Below are 16,540 nucleotides of genomic sequence, written 5' to 3'. Positions count from 1 at the left end.
GAACTACCCTACAATCCAGCCATTGCACTACTAGGTATTTACCCAAAGGCTACAAAAATACTGATTTGAAGGGGTACATGCTCCCCGATGTTTATGCAGTATTATCGACAATAGACAAACCATGGCAAAACCCAAATGTCCATCAACTGATGAATAGATAAAGATGTGGTACGTATATACAACAGAACAGTTTTCAGCCATCAAAAAGAATGAAATCTTGCCATTTGTAACAACGTGGAGAGAACTAGAGTGTATTATGCTGAGCGAAATAAGCCAGTCAGAGAAAGACAAATATCACATGATTTCACTCATATATAGAATTTAAGAAAACAGATGAACACAGGGGAAGAGGGGGAAAGAAAAAGAAGGAGGGATGGAAACAAATCATAAGAGACTCTTACAACAGAGAACAAATTAAGGGTTGATGGAGGGAGGGGTGTGAGGGATGGGTATTAAAGAGGGCACTTGTTGTGATGAGCACTGGGTGTTGTATGTAAGTGATGAATCACTAAATTCTACTCCAGAAGCCAATATTGCACTAATGCTAACTGACAAAAATTAAATAATTTATTTAAATTTAAAAATATTTTAAAATATATTAAATTTAAAATATATATTTGAAAGTATATTGAATTTAATAATATATTTTTAAAATATATTAAAATATATTTTAATATATATCCCCTAAGATCATTTTCCCAGGTCAAACAGAACAGTGCATAAAAGTACAAAATGGATTTAGAGACCCAAAAGGAATTTATCCAGAACATTCCCAGACATCCTCAGTCTTTATGAGAACTTCTCTTGCACCCTCCCTCCACCCTTGGCTTTAAAGAGAAAAGAACCAGGGCAGCCTGGGTGGCGCAGTGGTCTAGTGCTGCCTGTAGCCCAGGGTGTGATCCTGGGGACCTGGGATCGAGTCCCATGTTAGTCTCCCTGCATGGAGCCTGCTTCTCCCTCTCTGCCTGTGTCTCTCTTTCTCTTTCTGTGTGCCTCTCATGAATAAAAGTATTTGTAAAAAATCAAATAAAGAAAACAACCCTGTCCCTCTCTCATGATGGTAGGAAGGCAGGAAATTTCCCTTCGAAGCACTGAACTCCATGAACACTGGTGACTTGTTCTGTCCCTTTTTATATTGACCAGAATAAGGTGGTTGATACCAGAATCATTTTTGAACTGATGCCTTCAGTAAGCTCTGCATGGGGTGGAGAAATTGAGATGGAATGGGGGGGCCAGTGAGGGTCTGCCATCCTGGGATGGGAAATAGGCAGTAGAAAAACACTTGGCTAAGCAATGGCCAGTTGTCTTCTGGGGCTCATACTGTATGACCACTAAGGGCAAGGCTTTGGGGGACGTCGTAGCCAAATCTAAGAATAGCACTCTTGTGACTCTATGATGCAGCAGGAGAGACAAATTTAGTTGACGCCTTCCCCTCTGAAGACAGATGGAAAAGCAGAATACTTACATAACTCTGTGCTGTGAGGGCACACTTTTTGATCATAGTCAGGGATTTGAGACAATGGGTACCAAAAGAAATTGATTGTGAGTCTTAATGAATAATGACTTCCAAATCATCTCAGCACCTGGTTCCTAACAGCAGAGTTGGTATTAATATCCGTGAAAGTAGAGAATCTAACTGAAGGAGATACCTAGGTAGAACAAGAGACTTTAGGGAGCTCTCTCCACAGGCCTCACCAATCCATTAAGGATTGGTCCACTTATGATCAAAGGTATTAGAATATTTCACTGTTAGGTGATTTCCACCATTATTATGTGAATGCAGCATGTGAGCAGGAGGATGGTAACGTTTAAGAGCTGGATTTCCATGCTGCTCTGCACTGCCCATCTGTGCCCCCAAGTCAAGGCAAGAGGTCAGCAGAGATACGTAGAGTTTCAGGCTCAATGCCAAGACACTTAAACTCCACGTGGCCATTAAGTTTCTAATGATTACCCTTGCACCAAATAGTTATGCTAAACTTCTATGCAAAAAATAAAAAATAAAAAAATAAACTTCTATGCAGATTTCTTTTTTAAAAAAGATTTTATTTATTTATTCATGAAAGAGAGAGAGAGAGGCAGAGACACAGGCAAAGGGAGAAGCAGGCTCCATATAGGGAGCCCGATGCGGGACTCGATCCCAGGTCTCCAGAATTACGCCCTGGGCTGAAGGCGGCACTAAACCGCTGAGCCACCTGGGCTGCCCTCTATGCAGATTTCTACGTGAATTTCTTTCTCAGAGACAGGAATCATAGGGGAGATGGTTAAAAATATATTGATATAGCTAAATATAATTAGATGGATATAGATCTACTTCTATAGATATAGATCTATAGATATCTATACAGAGAGGGAGAGAATATAGAATTTTTTTTTCCTCTACAACATAGGAAAGTGAGTATGGCTGCCAAGAGATGGCCATGGTACTATGCCTTCAGCAAATATCCCCTTTAGGAGGGAAACTACAAATTATTTATATCCATTATCCCAAATTAGGAAATGTGAATCAAAAAATTAATATTAAACTTGCTGAGGTGACTTTGGGAAGTTCTACCCTTTCCTCACTACTGCACAACCTTTAGACGATGGGACAATCCCCCAAGTCAAAACAAGGTTAAGTCATATTCAAACAAAGTCATCTGCTGTGAGTGAGACCTGAAGATTTGAGACCATGTCAAGGGAAGAATCTCAGAGTGTGAGATGACGGAGGAAGTCTGGAGTAGTGGTTAAAGGCACAAGCTTTTGAGCCAGCCACATTTGAGTCCAATCCTCCCTCTAACTTGTATCTGTGATACATTACTGAGCTTCTCAGAGTCCCTGCGTCCTCACCTACAAAATAAAAATAATAACACTTACATCATAGAGCTGCTTAGACATTAAAAGTTACAATGAACTCTGCTCTTAACACAATATATAATATTTAATAAGCATTCAACACATGGTAGAGATGATTATTATGCACAAGGAAACCCCAAGATTTAAAAGGAAGCAGAGCATGTGACTGAAACATAAGAAGACTCATACTTGGGCACAATTGGACCAAGCTGAAGTCATTAATTACAGTGGTTTGCAATTGCAAATCATGCTGTGGCTGTGTGAATACCTGAAAGTTAAACTATTTTGAAGGCAGGGATTTTCTGCACTATTTAGGTTAATTTTAGGGTCCTATTCTCCAGGGCTTTCAGATCTTTATCGATAGTGCAGTTTCTTGTAGGACCCAGAGATGTCTCCCTGTGGTTTGAGAAGACCAAAATAATAAAGATGTACAGTTAAACCAAGATAGACTGGGACCTGTCATGGACCTGGACAGTGGGGAGGAAAGCCTTAGGTTTACTCCCATGGACTTCCATCTAAAATTGATTTGTCGGAAAACTGTGTGGAGGTTCCTCAAAGAGTTAAAAATAGACCTGCCCTACGACCCAGCAATTGCACTGTTGGGGATTTACCCCAAAGATTCAGATGCAATGAAACGCCGGGACACCTGCACCCCGATGTTTCTAGCAGCAATGTCCACAATAGCCAAACTGTGGAAGGAGCCTCGGTGTCCATCGAAAGATGAATGGATAAAGATGATGTGGTTTATGTATACAATGGAATATTCCTCAGCCATTAGAAACGACAAATACCCACCATTTGCTTCAACGTGGATGGAACTGGAGGGTATTATGCTGAGTGCAGTAAGTCAATCAGAGAAGGACAAACAGTGTATGTCCTCATTCATTTGGGGAATATAAATAATAGTGAAAGGGAATATAAAGGAAGGGAGAAGAAGTGTGTGGGAAATATCAGGAAGGGAGACAGAACATAAAGACTCCTAACTCTGGAAAACGAACTAGGGGTGGTGGAAGGGGAGGAGGGAGGAGGGTGGGGGGGAATGGGTGACGGGCACTGAGGGGGACACTTGATGGGATGAGCACTGGGTGTTATTCTGTATGTTGGTAAATTGAACACCAATAAAAATTAATTTATTTAAAAAATAAATAAAATAGGCCAACCAGAAAAAAAAAGTTGATTTGTCGGGCAGCCCCGGTGGCGCAGCGGTTTAGCGCCGCCTGCAGCCCGGGGTGTGATCCTGGAGACCTGGGATCGAGCCCCATATCGGGCTTCCTGCATGGAGCCTGCTTCTCCCTCTGCCTGTGTCTCTGCTGCCTCTCTCTTCGCTCTCTCTGAATGAATAAATAAATCTTAAAAAAAAATAAAATTGATTTGTCAAAGATTCAAGGGTGCAGACCACAAAGCCTGTGTCTCTGCTGCCTCTCTCTTTGCTCTCTCTGAATGAATAAATCTTAAAAAAAATAAAATTGATTTGTCAAAGATTCAAGGGTGCAGACCACAAAGCATCAGTCTCTGTCAACACCGATTATGCACAATACATAATTATGCAATTATTATTAATTATTAATTAATTATTAATATTAATTAATAATTAATGTAATCCCCACCCTTGACTTCCCTGCAACCTTGAACATGCTGGGACACCAGTCAATATTGCCAGAAATGAGATAGTAGTTGAAAGTGGCCCAAAGAAGGAGGAAGAAGGAGGAAGACCAACGTACTGAATGGGAGAAGATATTTGCAAATTATCTACTTGATAAGGGGTTAATATCCAAAATACATAAAGAACTATTACAACCCAATATCAGAAAATCTGATAAAATCTGATCCACACTAACTGCTGAAAACAGCCAGTCTTACTCATTTCTTTATCATCTACCCATTTCGTCAAGATGGAAATCTGTGATTGGCTGAATTTTGATGATGTACGAATGTGTATGTGTGTGTGTGTGTGTGTGTGTGTGAGAGAGAGAGAGAGAGAGAGAGAGAGAGAGAGGCAGAGACATAGGCAGAGGGAGAAGCAGGCTCCATGCACCGGGAGCCCGACGTGGGATTTGATCCCAGGTCTCCAGGATCGCGCCCTGGGCCAAAGGCAGGCGCCAAACCGCTGCGCCACCCAGGGATCCCGAGAGAGAGATTTTTGAGAGGGCAGAGGTGGCAAGAGATGGTTAAACATAACCAGCATCTTCCTGGTGGTGAAAGTGCTCTCTCCCCCACCAAAGTATTTATGACAAAAGGAATTCTTCTCCAGTTTTGTAATAAAAGGAAATTGAAAAATGAGACTTAATGCACAGAAATTCATTCTAGCAATTGAGCTCCTCCAGGAACATGTCCACTCAAGCTCAGTGTACCTTGGTCCCAGATGGTGTGCGGTGCTAAGGGGATGTGGAGTTCAGGAAGAGCCAGAAGAGAGCCAGAAGGAGTTTAGTGAAACCAGAGAAGCCTTTCTGGAGAAGGTGACTTAAAAAAAAAAAAAAGATTTTATATATTTATTCATGAGAGACAGAGAAGCAGAGACACAGGCAGAGGGAGAAGCAGGCTTCCTGCAGGGAGCCCGAAGAGGGACTCAATCCCAGGACCCTGGGGTCATGCCCTGACTCAAAGACAGACGCTCAACTGCTGAGCCACCCAGGCATCCCTGGAGAAGGTGATTTTTGACCTGGCTTTGCAAGCACAGTAACGCATGGCGTGTCTGAAGATCTGCAGAGTCAGCATTTCAGGTAGGAGGTCGGTGGCAAAACCAAAGTCCAAACAAACAAGAATAATGAAAAAACCCCATGGATGAGGTGAGGGATTTGAGTTGGTGGAGAGCCTTCTACATGGAGCTGAGAGTAGACCTAGACTCTTTGTTCATACCATGTCTCTCACTAAAAAGGACTCGGGCCTGCTGAGAAAGTTTCGTCAACCATGACAAAGTAAAAGAACACATTGAGAAGAAGAAAATGTAAGGATAGGAAGCTCAAGATGAGGGAGGGAGAAGGTTAGCACAGCTGAGATGTCAAGATGGGTCGGATGGAGCGGACAGCCAGCCTAAACTACTCCCGAGAGAAGCCAGGCAGAGACCGGGGATGGTGAACACATTGGTTAAGGACGATCGTTCTGGTGGGGGTGTGGACAGCACGCGTTGGTGCCAGGAAAATGGAATGAAGGGCTTCCATCTGAAGGCGAAGCATCCGGGTTTGTGCCCCTGTCTGGGCTTGAGCAGTATGGTCTTGGATGAGCTCACGTGGCTATATGTGAAATTACGTGAAGATGTCAGATTCATGGCTTATTCATGAATCTCATTATTCCCTGAAGAATTGATCCTTCTAGTTATAACTGCATCAACAAAGTAAAGTTTCTCCAAAATTATCCCAAGAACTGCAATGACTCAGTTGGACCAACAAAGATTGTCTATGTGGCAGGGCTGTCACTTAGGTGACAAATGTCGTGAAATCCTGATCATAAAAACCATATTTGACTACTTTTCTGAAAACGAGAAAAACAAATTACATGACATAAATTTGTAATAATTTAGTTCTTTTTTTGTATATTTTTTATTGGAGTTCAACTTGCCAACATACAGCACAACACCGAGTGCTCATCCCATCAAGTACCCCCTCAGTGCCGGTCACCCAGTCACCCCAACCCCCCCGCCCACCTCCCTTTCCACCACCTCTTGTTTGTTTCCCAGAGTTAGGAGCCTCTCATGTTCTGTCACCCTCTCTGATATTTCCCACTCATTTTCTCTCCTTTCCCCTTTAACCCCTTTCACTATTTTTTGTATTCCCCAAATGAATGAGACCATATAATGTTTGTCCTTCTCCGACTGACTTACTTCACTCAGCCTAATACCCTCCAGTTCCATCCATGTTGAAGCAAATGGTGGGTATTTGTCGTTTCTAATGGCTGAGGAATATTCCACTGTATACATAGAGCACAGCTTCTTTATCCATTCATCTTTCGATGGACACCGAGGCTCCTTCCACAGTTTGGCTATTGTGGACATTGCTGCTAGAAACATCGGGGTGCAGGTGTCCTGGCGTTTCACTGCATCTGTATCTTTGGGGTAAATCCCCAGTAGTGCAATTGCTGGGTCGTAAGGCAGGTCTATTTTTAACTCTTTGAGGAACCTCCACACAGTTTCCAGAGTGGCTGCACCAGTTCACATTCCCACCCCCAGTGTAAGAGGGTTCCCTTTTCCCCACATCCTCTCCCACATTTGTTGTTTCCTGCCTTGTTAATTTTCCCCATTCTCACGGGTGTGAGGTGGGATCTCATTGTGGTTTGGATTTGTAGTTCCCTGATGGCACGTGATGTGGAGCATTTTCTCATGTGCATGTTGGCCATGTCTGTCTTCCTCTGTGAGATTTCTGTTAATGTCTTTTGCCCAGTTCATGATTGGATTGTTTGTTTCTTTGCTGTTGAGTTTAATAAGTTCATTTTAGATCTTGGAAACTAGCCCTTTATCTGATACGTCATTTGCAAATCTCTTCCCCCATTCTGTAGGTTGTCTTTTAGTTTTGTTGACTGCTTCTTTTGCTGTGCAGAAGCTTTTGATCTTGATGAAGTCCCAATAATTCCTTTTTGCTTTTGTTTCCCTTGCCTTCGTGGATGTATCTTGCAAGAAGTTGCTGTGGCCAAGTTCACAAAGGGTGTTGCCTGTGTTCTCCTCTAGGATTTTGATGGAATCTTGTCTCACATTTAGATCTTTCATCCATTTTGAGTTTATCTTTGTGTCTGATGTAAGAGAATGGTCTAGTTTCGTTCTTCTGCACGTGGCTGTCCAATTTCCCCAGCACCATTTATTGAAGAGACTGCCCTCTTTCCAGGGGATAGTCTTTCCTGCTTTGTCGAATATTAGTTGACCATAGAGTTGAGGGTCCACTTCTGGGTTCTCTATTCTGTTCCATTGATCTATGCGTCTGTTTTTGTGCCAGTACCACACTGTCTTGATGACCACAGCTTCGTACTACAACCTGAAAATCTGGCATTGTGATGCCCCCGGCTCTGGTTTTCTTTTTCAATATTCCACTGGCTATTTGGGGTTCTTTTCGGATTCCACACAAGTCTTAAGATGATTTGATCCAACTCTCTGAAAAAAGTCCATGGTATTTTGATAGGGATTGCATTAAATGTGTAAATTGCCCTGGGTAACATTGACAATTTCACAGTATTAATTCTTCCAATCCATGAGCATGGAATACTTTTCCATCTCTTTGTGTCTTCCTCAATTTCTTTCAGAAGTGTTCTGTAGTTTTTAGGGTATAGGTCCTTTACCTCTTTGGTTAGGTTTATTCCTAGGTATCTTATGCTTTTGGGTGCAATTGTAAATGGGATTGACTCCTTAATTTCTCTTTCTTCAGTCTCATTGTTAGTGTATAGAAATGCCACTGATTTCTGGGCTTTGATTTTGTATCCTGCCACACTGCCAAATTGCTGTATGAGTTCCAGCAATCTTGGGGTGGAGTCTTTTGGGTTTTCTATGTACAGTATCATGTCATCTGCAAAGAGGGAAAGTTTGACTTCTTCTTTGCCAATTTGAATGCCTTTTATTTCTTTCTGTTGTCTGACTGCTGAGGCTAGGACTTCCAGTACTATGTTGAATAGCAGTGGTGAGAGTGGACATCCCTGTCTTGTTCCTGATCTTAGGGGAAAGGCTCCCAGTGCTTCCCCATTGAGAAAGATATTTGCTGTGGGCTTTTCGGAGATGGCTTTTAAGATGCTGAGGAATGTTCCCTCTATCCCAACACTCTGAAGAGTTTTGATCAGGAATGGATGCTGTATTTTGTCAAATGCTTTCTCTGCATCTATTGAGAGGATCATATGGTTCTTGTCTTTTCTCTTGTTGATATGATCTATCACGTTGATTGCTTTTCGAGTGTTGAACCAGCCTTGCATCCCAGGGATAAATCTCCATTAAGAAGAAGAATAATCTTCTTTTTTTTTTTTTTTAAGAATAATCTTCTTAATGTACTGTTGGATCCTATTAGCTAGTATCTTGTTGAGAATTTTTGCATCCATGTTCATCAGGGATATTGGTCTATAATTCTCCTTTTTGGTGGGGTCTTTGGTTTTGGAATTAAGGTGATGCTGGCCTCATAGAACGAGTTTGGAAGTATTTCATCTCTTTCTATCTTTCGGAACAGCTTTAGTAGACTAGGTATGATTTCTTCTTTAAACATTTGATAGAATTCCCCAGGGAAGCCATCTGACCCTGGACTTTTGTGTCTTGGGAGGTTTTTGATGACTGCTTCAATTTCCTCCCTGGTTATCGGCCTGTTCAGGTTTTCTATTTCTTCCTGCTCCTGTTTTGGTAGTTTGTGATTTTCCAGAAATGCATCCATTTCTTCTAGATTGCCTAATTTATTGGTGTATAGCTGCTCATAATATGTTTTTAAAATCGTTTGTATTTCCTTGGTATTGCTTGTGATCTCTCCTTTTTCATTCGTGATTTTATTAATTTGAGTCTTTTCTCTTTTGTTTTTAATAAGGCTGGCTAATGGTTTATCTATCATATTAATTCTTTCAAAGAACCAACTCCTGGTTTTGTTGATCTGGTCCACAGTTCTTCTGGTCTCTATTTCATTGAGTTCTGCTCGAATCTTTATTAACTCTCTTCTTCTGCTGTGTGTAGGTTTTATTTGCTGTTCTTTCTCCAGTTCCTTTAGGTGCAAGGTTAGCTTGTGTATTTGAGCTTTTTCCAGTTTTTTGAGGGATGCTTGTATTGCAACGTATTTCCCTCTCAGAACTGCTTTTGCTGTATCCCAAAGATTTTGAACAGTTGTATCTTCATTTTCATTAGTTTCCAAGAATCTTTTTAATTCTTCTCTAATTACCTGGTTGACCCTTTCATCTTTTAGCAGGATGGTCTTTAACATCCACATGTTTGAATTTCTTCCAAATTTCTTCTTGTGATTTAGTTCTAGTTTCAAAGCATTATGGTCTGAAAATATGCAGGGGACGATCCCAATCTTTTGGTATTGTTAAGACCTGATTTGTGACCCAGTATGTGGTCTACTCAGGAGAAAGTTCCATATGCACTTGAGAAGAACATGTATTCAGTTGCATTTGGATGTAAAGTTCTGTAAATATCTGTGAAATCCATCTGGCCCAGTGTATCATTTAAAGCTCTTGTTTCTTTGGAGATGTTGTGCTTAGAAGATCTGTCATTTGTAGAAAGCACCATGTTGAAGTATCCCAGTATTAGTGTATTATTATCTAACTTTGTGTTTATTTTGGTTATTAATTGATTGATATACTTGGCAGCTCCCACATTACAGGCATAAATATTCATGATTGTTAGGTCCTCTTGTTGGATAGGCCCTTTAAGTATGATATAGTGTCCCTCTTCATCTCTTACTACAGTCTTTGGGATAAACTTTAATTTATCTGATATGAGGATGGCTACCCCTGCTTTCGTTTGAGGACCATTTGAATGGTAAATGGTTCTCCAACCTTTCATTTTCAGCTGTAGGTGTCCTTATGTCTAAAATGAGTCTCTTAGGATGCCTGGGTGGCTCAATGGTTGGGCGTCTTTGGCTCAGGCATGATCCTGGAGTCTCGGGATCAGGTCCCGCATCAGGCTTCCTGCATGGAGTCTGCTTCTCTCTCTGCCTGTGTCTCTGCCTCTCTCTCTCTCTCTCTCTCTCATGAATAAATAAATAAAATCTAAAAAAAATAAATAAAATGAGTCTATTGTAGACAATAAATAGATGGGTCTTGCTTTTTTATCCAGTCTGAAACCCTGCGTCTTTTGATGGGATCATTAAGCCCATTCACGTTCAGAGGTACTATTGAAAGATATGAATTTAGTATCATAATACAGTCCCTGTTTTTGTGGCTTATTTCTTTGGGCTTCCTCTTTCTTTTACAGGGTCCCTGTTAATATTTCTTGCAGAGCTGGTTTGGTGGTCACATATTCTTTCAGTTTCTGCCTATCTTGGAAGCTCTTTATGTCTCCTTCTATTCTGAACAAGAGCCTTGCTGGATAGAATATTGTTGGCTGCATGTTCTTCTCATTTAGGACCCTGAGTATATCCTGCCAGCCCTTTCTGGCCGGCCAGGTCTCTGTGGACAGGTCTGCTGTTAATCTAATAGTTCTCCCCATATAAGTTAGGGATCTCTTGTCTCTTGCTGCTTTAAGGATTTTCTCTTAATCTTTGGAATTTGCAAGTTTCACTACTAAATGTCAAGGTGTTGAATGGTTTTTATTGATTTTAGGGGGAATCTCTCTATCTCCTGGATCTGAATTCCTGTTTCCCTCCCCAAATTAGGAAAGTTCTCAGCTATGATTTGTTCAAATATGCCTTCTGGTCCTCTGTCCCTTTCAGCGCCCTCTAAAACCCCAATTAAATGCAGGTTTGTCCTTCTGAGGTTGTCATTTATTTTCCTTAACCTTTCCTTCATGGTCTTTTAATTGTTTTTCTCTTTTTTCCTGAGCTTCCTTCCTTGCCACCAACTTGTCTTCTATGTCACTCACTCTTTCTTCTACCTCATTAATCCTCGTCGTTAGGACCTCCAATTTGGATTGCATCTCATTTAATTGATTTTTAATTTTGGCCTGATTAGATCTAAATTCTGCAGTCATTAAGTCCTTTGAATCCTTTATGCTTTTTTCCAGAGCCACCAGTAGCTTTATAATTGTGCTTCTGAATTGATTTTCTCACATCGAATTGTTATCCAAATTCTGTAACTCTGTGCCAGAGGTACTGTTTCTGATTCTTTCTTTTGTGGTGAGTTCTTCTTTCTAGTCATTTTGCTCAGTGCAGAGTGGCCAGAAACGAGTTGTACTTGTGAGAAGCGCAAACTCTTCTCTCTGTTGTGTTTCAGCTGTTCTCTCTTTAAATCTCAAGTCAAATTCGTAGGTTTTCAGGATGATCTGAAAGTTATCTAGGTAGTTGGTGGGGACAGGTGACTTGGGGACCTTACTCCTCCACCATCTTGCCCCACCCCCATTATAATTTAGGTCTTAAGGGTGTCTTAATTTTATTACGGATGCAGACATTGCCAGCCCAAGGGTCAGGATCTCCTCCTGTGGTCTCAATCGTAGTTAAATCCAAGCGCCTCTCATAATTTGCAGACCATCTCCTTTCCCATTGGTTTTCTCGGGTTTTCATTCCGGCCATGCAAAGAAATATTTGTCAAGGTAGAAGAAAGTATTTCGTTTAACGGTTTATGGGCTGGATCTGTGACTTTGCCTTGCAGGAAGGAGGATGGCAGACCTCCAGGCTTTGTAAAGAGTAAACCTGCCTTGAGGTAAGGGACAGCCTCCTTCCCCGCCCGCCTCTACTTGCAAAACAAACCCCTTCCTCGCCACTGTGTCTTGAGGATGTTAGCAACATCACGTACTGGAGAGTACTTAGCTCATGGAGATGCTGCATGAGATCTTTGCTGAAGGCGGAGGATGGCTGTGCAGAGAATCTAGACAGGGACAGAAGACGGTCTGCAAATGAGAAACACAAGATAAGCTGGACTTAGCGACTGTCTGTCCTGTCCGCTAAAGATGTGGACCCGATGGCGCCCAAGGCGCATCCAGCACCAGGCTCCCCTGGGCGGAAGTGGCCGCAGCTCCTAGGCCAGCGGGGGTGGGGGGGATTGGGGGGGCCTTCTCCCTGCTCTCTGGGCGCAGGCAGGTCCTCTCCGTCCAGTCCTGCCCCGCGGCCAGCAGGTGGCGCCCAAAGCTCAGAATGGGCTTCAGGGCTGGGGTGGGGGGTCGTTGAGAGCTCCCCGGCAAAACAAAAGGGGTCCTTTCCACTCCTGCCCGCTTCCAGCTCCCTCCCTCCCCTCCATCACTATTAGGTCCGGAGGGTCAGGTCTTGGAGGCGGAATCCTGCAGTGCAAACCCTCTTCAGCTGCTGAAGAAAGTTCTGCTATTTTTAAGCCGGTGAAGCCTGCCCCGTGTCAGGGGCGCCCCGAGCCCCTTCTGAGGCTGGAGGGCAACGTGGACGGAGCTGCAGGGCAGCCTCCAGAATCCAAGGCTGAGATTCACCGGGAGAGGATGCTGGGGTGCAGCCGCTGAATGCCACACCTCGGGGCCAGCAGAGTGCCCCCCCACCCCCACCCCTATGGGGGCTCCGGGTGCAGGCGGACCGGCAGTTCTCCAGCTGGGCTAGGAGCAAAGCCTGCTAGGGCAGCGGCCACAGCCCAGCTGAGAGCATGCCTTGCATCCCACCCCCTTCTCTCACCTTGGGGGTGGGGGGCTTTCTCCCTGGGGACGCAGAGGGGCCTTGCCCTGCACACAGCCACCTGCACCTGGAGACCTGGGGAGCAAGGGTAAGGGGGCCGCTGGACATCATCCAAAAGGGGGCTTTGCTAAGCCTGTTTGGGGTGGAGGAATGGGGGAGGAGATATCCAAAGAAAAAAGTGAGTAAGATATGACCTCTGACCTCATGGAGTTCACAGTAGGAGGGGTGCTGACAAGGATGGGAGAAAGTCAGCTTCAAACACTCACAAAAGCCAGGCCCAGGTATGGAAGAGGAAGAGGAAGAAGAGGAGGAGGTTTGGGTCACTTCTGCCTTTAGTGGAGTCCAGGGGATGTTGCACGTGCAGAAGAGCCCCAGCCTGTTTTTGTTCCCAGAGGCAGAGAGAACAGCAGGTACAAAGGTAAGAATCCTGGAAACTGTTTGCTGGAGGGGGAGGGTGGGAGAGGACAGGTGATGCAAGGGTAGCCAGGTGAACGACCCAAGAGGCTCACAGTCCAGAGGTGCTGCCTGAGGACCTGGTTCCCCAGGGATCCTCTTCTTCACGAGAAGAGATGCAGGTCCAGGCAACCATGGAAGCTCAAGCTTCAGGAGTGTGTCTGTGGCCCAAGGCCAGGGTGAGCAGGATCTATTGGGCAGAGGGGACTTCCCCCCTTTCCTTACCTTATTATTCCTTGCAGGTCACATATGCGTCTCTTCAGCTCCCTGGTTAAGGATGGAAGTGCCTGGATAGAGACTGACATTGTACACTTTGCGGGTATGTCTCTGGACAAGGCCAGTGGCTTCCTCTCTCTCTCTGTCTCTCTCTCTCTCTCTCTCTCTCTCTCTCTCTCCCTCTCTCTCCCTCACCTTGGGGCAGCACCACATTTTGGGCTCCTAGCCTCTGCTTCTGACCTTCCTTCTCAGCTTGGTCCCCGGATAGCTGCATCTCTGCCACTGTTAGTTACCAAGAGGTCCTTCCTAAGGAACCCTTAGGCAGGTGGGTCCCCAGAGTGCCAGCAGTAGAACTGGACCACGATGACCAGTGGATTTTTGCCTGCGTCTTCAGCGTGGGCTCTAACCAGTTTAGGTCAAGCGGCCAGATCCTGGGTGGGAGAAGGAATATCTGAAGCTCCCTCCACACACCTTGACAACTGCTCGCCCTCAGGGAAGCACCAGCCAGACTCCAGAATGGTCCAGCTTTATCTCAGAGCACCCTACTGCACATAGGAGCACTGTGAACTCCCAGTCACCTTCTGTTTCCTCATATTAATTGCCAGTGGAGGGCAGATTGAAGCTCCTACCCCATGTAGCCAGGGACCTTAGGTGTGCTGATCCAGATGCACTAACCCCCCAGCAGGTATTGCCTCTTTAGCAATGCTAAAGTTAGGTGAAGCCCACCCACCCCAGGGGAGCTTTGAGGGTCTTCTGAGCACTGCCCAGGGAGATCCACTGAGAGAAAGAGCCTCAAGGACACACCAATTGGGGAAGGCAAAGGTTAGGAGGGGTGGAGGGGTGTCTCTGGCACAGTCGTTAATTAAGCAAACAAGCTTATGCACTGTGTTTATGCTTTCAGCACCATCAGAGTCACTTTTATTTCTACTGAAGGAGGAGGATGAATTTTGAGTTGTTCATCTTAAATCTTCAAGACAAACTGGGCTGTTACAAGATTTGAATACAAACAGAGCTCCTTTAAGAACAGCTGAATAAGCCTACTGTTGGGTGTTTTATATTTACTGATACACATCTTTAAGCATCGTGGATCTGAAATAACTACCAGAGGCTCCTTAATGTCCATGAAGAGGAGAGTAAAATATTACTTCTATTGGTATTATTTTGATATCGGGGGGGGGGGGGGGGAGTCCTCTCTTTCTAAAAGAAAAAAAAGCCCAACTGCTTCTTGTACAGAGGAACTGAAAAATAATATTAGCTTTGAAATTTATTTTTTCCTTTAATCTAAAATCTTACCAGGAAGACAGATACAAGTTTTTCAACATTCTTTTTTTTTAAGATTGTATTTATTTATTTGAGGGAGAGAGAGCATAAGTGCGGTTAGGGGCAGAGGAAGAAGCAGACTCTTGGTTGAGCAGGAAACCTGACAAGGAGCTCAATCCCAGGACCTGAAGATCATGACCTGAACCAAAGGCAGGCACTTAACTGAGGAACCCAGGATCCTGATTTTCTTTTTCTTTTTTTTTTTTTCTTTTTTTAAGATTTTATTTATTGATTCATGAGAGACACAGAGAGAGGCTGTGTTTCTACGTAGCCAGAGGGAGAAGCAGGCTCCCTGTGGGGACCCCGATGCGGAACTCCATCCCAGGACCCCGGGGTCGTGACCTGAGCCAAAGGCAGACACTCAACTGCTGAGCCACCCAAGAGCCCCAAGTTGGGATATTTTTTTTAAACAAAGTATCATCTTACTAATACAAACACACACATAAACTATAAACCACTAAGAAGTATCTAAGTCATAACCAGCAGGTGGCTATTCAACATCAGGGTTGACAAAATGCTTAAAGATGGGAGGCATCCTCACAGGCAAAGGCTCCTCCCCCACCACACACACTATAATAGCTTTCAAATTCTCCTCCTCGAGGACCATGAGAGGCGGTCCACTCAAGATGAAGTAGGTGATCTAGTGCTTTTCAAACAGGTCAAAATTCTCATGATGTAAGGATTTATTTCTGGATAGGTGTCATGCGAGGCAGGATCCAAGCCTCCCAAAAGCTAAAATGGCCATGAACACTAATGAAGAGACTTTTACAGAAATTGCATCTGCAACATTACGGATTCTTACAGCTACTCTTGAAAGAGTAGTGATAAGGGCCAGTTGACTGAATTCAAACTACATGATTATCACATAGTTTAGAATACAGTTTGGAGCGATCTAACGAGCAGAAGGAAAGGCAAGAATTCTTTAGAGGAAGACAGCTGGAGTTTCTGCAATTTTTACATACTTTTTCCAGCATTCGATCAAAAAGCACTAGTCAAGCCAAGAGACAGGACCATAGACAGAAGTGCAAAGGAAAAAAAGCCAAAGGGGAAAAAAATCACAAATGATACAAATTAAAGTTAACAAAACAGAATCTGTAAGATAACAAATTATTGCAGGAGTGGAGAGAAAGTTTAGGAAAATAAGCAAAAGGGTTTAAAAAGTTCACCACAGAGGGATCCCTGGGTGGCGCAGCGGTTTGGCGCCTGCCTTTGGCCCAGGGTGCGATCCTGGAGACCCGGGATCGAATCCCACGTCAGGCTCCCGGTGTATAGAGCCTGCTTCTCCCTCCGCCTGTGTCTCTGCCTCTCTCTCTCTCTCTGTGACTATCATAAATAAATAAAAATTTTAAAAAAAATTAAAAAAAATAAAATTTAAAAAAAAAAGTTCACCACAGACCCATAATCTGATTAAAGAAATAAGTCTAATTGAAGCAGTAGCACTGTGCATTGCAGTAGCTGAGATATGATTTCAGTCAGTGGATAGACAGCAGAAAAATACAGCAGAAAACTGGGTTAATAAACCTGAGACAGTTCTACAGATGACAGCCACATAG

General features: G+C 43.6%; 1 long non-coding RNA gene across 1 annotated transcript; it reads left to right on the top strand.

The window, feature by feature from the left end:
* Positions 1–12,604: 12,604 nt before the first annotated feature.
* On the top strand, positions 12,605–16,283 carry LOC112924734 (uncharacterized). Its single transcript, XR_003235953.2, has 3 exons — positions 12,605–13,416; positions 13,694–13,770; positions 14,569–16,283. It is a non-coding gene; the product is annotated as an uncharacterized lncRNA (long non-coding RNA).
* The last annotated feature ends 257 nt before the right edge of the window (positions 16,284–16,540 follow it).

Source organism: Vulpes vulpes, chromosome 12 (assembly GCF_048418805.1).
Source record: "Vulpes vulpes isolate BD-2025 chromosome 12, VulVul3, whole genome shotgun sequence".
In the NCBI taxonomy this organism is placed as follows: Eukaryota; Metazoa; Chordata; class Mammalia; order Carnivora; family Canidae; genus Vulpes; species Vulpes vulpes.
The sequence above is the reverse complement of the archived record's forward strand: the minus strand, read 5'-3'. Positions and strand labels throughout refer to the sequence as shown.